At 41.3% G+C, this 5935-nt stretch overlaps 1 non-coding gene across 1 annotated transcript; it reads right to left on the reverse strand.

Annotated features, from left to right (window-relative positions):
- Positions 1 to 1465: 1465 nt before the first annotated feature.
- On the reverse strand, positions 1466 to 1625 carry LOC119334979. Its single transcript, XR_005161672.1, has one exon. It is a non-coding gene; the product is annotated as a U1 spliceosomal RNA (small nuclear RNA).
- Positions 1626 to 5935: the final 4310 nt, after the last annotated feature.

Consider the following 5935-nt stretch of genomic DNA (forward strand, 5'->3'; position numbering starts at 1 on the left):
GAAATTAACTAGTGCTTGACATCTGACCTTAGATTTTTTTTCCTTAACAAATAATAATGCTGTAGTCTATTGGATTTAGACATTTTCACAGGCTATATTATTCCATCTACCGACGAAAGTTTCAGCCGTCGGCGATGCTTTTGGGCCCCTCTCTCCCTTCAAAGAACATAGTCATTCCTTCACGGTTGGCACCCTCGGCCTCAGCCCTCAATAAGAAAAGAAAGAACAAGTGATGCCAAGTTCTTTAATTTATCTGTTGATAAGCCATGTCGATCCAGACTTCCTAGTCGAGATCGATAGCAGAACTTGAGAGAGATAAACAAACACCTGACATCAGAGGTGACCTGAGCTCTCATGCGAGGCATCAATCAGGCATATGATACGAGGAAGGATATGACTGATAATGGCCGTTTGCCGGTTCTTTATTCGTCGGCAACGTGTGACTCATCGCCATCATCATTCCTGCCCCTCGCGGAATCAAAGAACTAGAGGCTGAAAGCGACATGATAGTAGCTTAGTTGGAGCGATTTTCTAACTGAATTTCAAGCGAACCCCGGTAGTTGCAGTTAATCTCCGGTGCTCTCTGGTTCACTGCTTACTGCTTGCCACTCCAACCTAACAAGGAGATTCCTTGCAAAAGAAAAATAAACTAACCAGGAGATGCATTTGTTTCGGTGTTGTCAGGATAATTGATATGTAAACACATTTTCAGGATTATTTATTTTGTATTTTTCTTTTTCATTACGCCAAGAGGTACTAATGATTGTTCATCAGATTAAGCCACTCTCCTATTTGCCTCCGCAGAGCAAATGTATGGGTATCTTAATTTGCAAGGGGCCGGAAAATGGTTTTGGCTCGTATTTCGCATTGGACATGTTCCGTTTTCTTTCCCAGTAATGCTCTAATCAGTTGGCTTTGGAAAATTCTGACACCTATTTTCGACTACTCAATTCCCAATTGTTGCCAAGTTTCATCCCCTATTTCTTCAGAATGTTTTTGGCTCTTTCCACTTTAAAAAAGAGAGCCATCTTTCACACATCCGGTGATAAAAACAAATCTTGCCTGGACACAAACTGAAGCGCGATTACATGATCACATTGTGTCCCTTCAGGAATCAAAGAAGCGTCTGAAAATGGTGATTGAAATTTAAGTGCTGGATCAACAACCGCGGTAAGCGACAACACGTCCCTACTCATCCCGGATACAAAATCATTAACGTGCAGATCCATACGACAAAGTATCTTTTTCAGCTGATCTGGTCGCTTTCTGATTATGCATGAGGGTGACGAAAACTGAAAGTTGCACATTTCCATCCTAGTACCGACTCAGCCAAATACTTCCATGAACATAACAAAGGATCAAATAAAAAATTCACAAGCAAACCAAAGAAAATACCAAGGAAAATTATCAAGATAAAATCAAAAGTTCAAAACTGAATGGCTAAAATTTATTGTTTTAAATTTGACAAGGGCCGCGCGAACACGTACCCCCTCTACCACAAATTACGACGTCCATTCTCCCGCTTGGGGAGATGGTAGACCAACGCACTCACCAAGTGCAATGTGAGCCATTGATCTAGGCCACGAGCCTTATTGATCGCTCGTCGACCCCGTCCAGGTAAGTACCTTGCAACGAAGCACCTAGCCATCATGATATAGCCAGCTCTCCTACTCTAATCTTCCTGTTTTGTCGAGGTGGTACTCAACTAAACAACAGCGCTGCGTAGTTATGTGTTGTTTGGACGTGGGCTTGTTTCGCGTGGAGTTTTGTCACTAAATGGGCTCGGGATGGCTAGGCCCAGTAATGATAATACGAACATAAAATTCGATGTTCACTTAACAAAAACCTACTTCTAAAAAAAACTTTTAAAAAAACCTGTAAGATTGCTCACTGTTTTGCACTTGCCAAACGTAAAGATCCAATACGGGGTTCCATATCTATTTTGCTGTTCTGCCTCCAAGAGCTGTACCATACGTGATACCTGAGCTCTCAAAAGGGCAAGGAAACGGCGATGACCTGTGCTTGTAGTTAACCGTAGCTTTTCGTCTCCCAGTAATGCTCTAGTCTACTGCATTCAGAAACTTCCGCAGGCTAACCTGAGTTTTTCAGGCTCCATAATCTGATTACACTATTCCAGTTATCGCCGAAGTTTTGGTCCTTTGCGACTTTTTGGGCTCGTCTTCCCCTTCAAAGAAGTAGCCATTTCTTCTTCACGGTCGACGCCCCCACTGTCGCAGGGAAAAGAAAAAAACAAGTGATGTCAAGTTGTTTTTTTTATGATATGAGCTATGTCGGCCCAGACTTCCTAGTCAAGCGTGATAGAAGAACCATAGAGACTAGTAAGCTTGCACGTGCAACACACGTCTGGACTGAAAGCATGTTATACAATGAAACATAATTTTTTTATCATAATTTCATTTCAAAAATACATATTTCTAATTCCCAAGTCATAAAGATAGGATCTATTTTATTGACAGGATTTATCACTACTTTAGCTACTTTAGCAGCTTGACCAATTACACGGAATTCGTGATTATTCTATTTCCTGATGCTCGCTATGTATAGTGGTCAAATAGGATTATTTTCTTTGCGAGACCTTTTACTATTTTTTATCATGTGGGAGTTAGAATTAATTCTTGTTTACTTACTTTTATCCGAGTGAAGCGGCCCCAGGTGTAAGAATGCCCAGATATCATGTGGGAATTGACAGGATTTATCGCTTCACTCGCAGCAAATCATCAGGTTGCATCGATATCATATCTTTATCACCAAAATAAAACATGAATCATGCTACTCATTACCTACAAGTCCTGATCAATGTAGTTCAATGGCCAGCCCTTTCCCCTGCGGTTGTACCAAGCGACGGCCCATACATACTCGTCGACGGAGCCGCTTCGCCCAACTCACAACAGCTGTCGTCGGCTCGCTCATCTCCCTCACAGAACGGCATCGCTTCGCTCGCAGCAAACCATCAGGCTGCATCGATATCATATCTTTATCACCAAAATAAGACATGAATCATGCTACTCATTACCTACAGGTCCTGACCAATGTAGTTCAATGGCCATCCCTTCCCCCTGCGACTGTACCAAGTGACGGCCCATACATACCCGTCGACGGAGCCGCTTCGCCCGACTCACAACAGTTGTCGTCGGCCCGCTCGCCTCCCTCATAGAACGGCATCGCTTCGCTCGTAGCAAACCATCAGGCTGCATTGATATCATATCTTTATCACCAAAATAAGACATGAATCAACTCATTACCTACAGGTCTGACCAATGTAGTTCATGCCATTCCCCCTGCGGCTGTACCAAGCGACGGCCCATACATATCCGTCGACGGACAATGCGGATGCCCGAGCCAGTGCAACAAGAATAACACTTATTACGTGGAGATCTGGACCAATGTAGTTCATTTGACAACATTTAGTGTTCATTCTTCCATGGTCAGGTCCTGACCAATGGAGGTACAAATTTTTTTTTTTTGCAATCTATCCATTTTAAATAGCATGCCTCTCCTGCAACTTTCAGAAAACGTACTGGCATGTCCTATGCCTAAATAATGGCCATTCCAGGTCCACAAACTAATTAAAAAATACAGGTAGCCGTTTGAGATTGCAAGTCTAATAGTAGCTCTTAGATGACAAATAACAAAATCTAATAGTGACCAGGATGGGCATCCCATCGTGTCTCTAATTTGGGGTTGTACTTGGCACCTTTTTTTGTATGAATTTAGTCGGTTCACTCAAATTTTCATCTAAGCTCAATAAAACTGAGCCATGCATAGCTAGTCTTTCCACGGCCAATAGCAGCTTTACACAAAAATAGCTCATCATGAACCGGCAAAAGCATCAGCTACGCGATGCATGTGAAATCGCATCCCAAGTCCTAAAGGTATATGGCTATTGAATATCAAGAAACAAGCTAGAAAGCAGCAAGGCAATGAAAATGGATGGATTCCATGGCAGCATGATCTCTGTGCCCTCCTATCATAGTGAATCTTAATTAGGGCAGGGAGAAACTGCCGAGTTGCCTTCTTTGGTTCCCGTGTATAGACACCTGCAGCATATAACTTTTTGTAGCAAAATGTAAAATATTAACACTGTTCCAAATGAATTTGCATAGGCCCTACGAAAAAAAGTATAGTCGTGAACCATGGTGCATATATATAACAATGTCTGAATTAAGATGATGAGCATTACAACAGGGGGAGGTAATTGACCTTAAATCACTTACATATGAATATGTATACTCTAAATGTAGGCCTTGGCTGAGAAGCAAGACAGATCTGGACATTCAGTAAGTAAAGCCACAAACTTATCCACCTCTTCATCCCTGAACAACATATTTTTATAAGATAGTATATCTGTATATGCACTGAACAAAGCCCGCATGTTGGAATAGAATAATACTCATGAATGTAATCAAATGAACTAAGAATTTGCTAATATGTCTAGCAGGACACATCTCTCATCCTCGTTCCTCCTCGGCACAATTGCATTCCATAGTATGGTTATACATATCCTCAAACATGTAGGAACTAATATTTGTCTTTCTCACGTGCATGAAGCTAGAAAACTAATTGGATGAGAAGTACATATGTCGCTCATTGTTGTTCTTGTATAAAAACAGTACGAAAATGGGATCATAAACTCACCAATCCTTGTTGTCTCTCTTTATTTACAGAGCATTTAACCTCTGCCTCACACAACGTATATATGTCTCAGCATTCGGCATGTACCTTTTGTCAATGTCAACATACTCAAATACGACATCTTCACCAAGTTCCAATGTAACAGGCTGTCAAGAAAAAAGATGCAATACCAAAGGTGAGAATGGCAGTCTATTAGCCAATATATTCTACTCTAATAATTAGTCTAAAGGAGAAAAGATGCACGATATGTGATAAATTAGTACAAATATAAATAAAATTATAGAAATGTGGAACAAACCTTGACCCTAGGAGTTGCAGCAACTATAATCCTTTTACCAGTTTCATAGCTCCAAATTAATGCAACCTAATAGTTTATCCATCCCTTCACCTGGTGACCTCTTGGACTTAAATAGAGATGATTTCTGAAACAAAATGTGAGATGTTTAATCTGGGCCTCACCCAAACACACTTATGTACTTTGTTTTGGAAAATATGTATTCAAATAGCTTGCATAGAAAATGGTGTCAAGAAAGAGCCAACTTAATCAAATGGCCTTGCTACATATAATCGATAACCTTCAAGCTATTTCGAAGTCCATATTTCTTTTATCAAAAACCATAATAAAGTTCTTGTGTCATAACAAATAACCTGCTGGTCAGGATGCAGAACCTGAATGTTTTTTCCATCTGCATAACACACTGCAGTTTATGAGAAACCGCAAAAAATCATATCGCCCAAGAGAGGCAACCTACAAACACACATCAATTACATTGTCCGAAATAAATATTTCTAGCATCAATTGAAACCATGTTTGAACTATAAATGAGTAATGTATGTAGTTAGTGACATACAACGATCCAGCCACTAAAGTTTGTGCTCTTGAGCACCTGCACAGGCACGAAATAAGTAATCATAGGAGAGGGAAATCACTAATGAACATTGCAAGTTTGCAACTAATTTGTAGAGTGTGGTTAATCACAGTCGACCGGACAGAGAAGAAAGCACACATGATCCTACGTACCGCTGAACACCCTCCCGATTATGCACTCCAATGGACTATTGTTCGCGTCATCAATCTGCACAAATTTGCAAGATGAACTTGGATAATGCATTTCAAGTATGAACTGCTAGCTAGGAGAAAACTGAATGTGGAGCACCTGATGAGGGTGACGATGCGCTTGGAGGTGGGAGCGATGCACTGGCCATGGTCGTCAAGGACGAAGCCAGCGGGTGGCTTGGGCATGGCGTCGCCCGACCATGTCCCCCCCAGCGAACCTCCCCC

Source organism: Triticum dicoccoides, chromosome 7A, assembly GCF_002162155.2.
Source record: "Triticum dicoccoides isolate Atlit2015 ecotype Zavitan chromosome 7A, WEW_v2.0, whole genome shotgun sequence".
Classification (NCBI taxonomy): Eukaryota; Viridiplantae; Streptophyta; class Magnoliopsida; order Poales; family Poaceae; genus Triticum; species Triticum dicoccoides.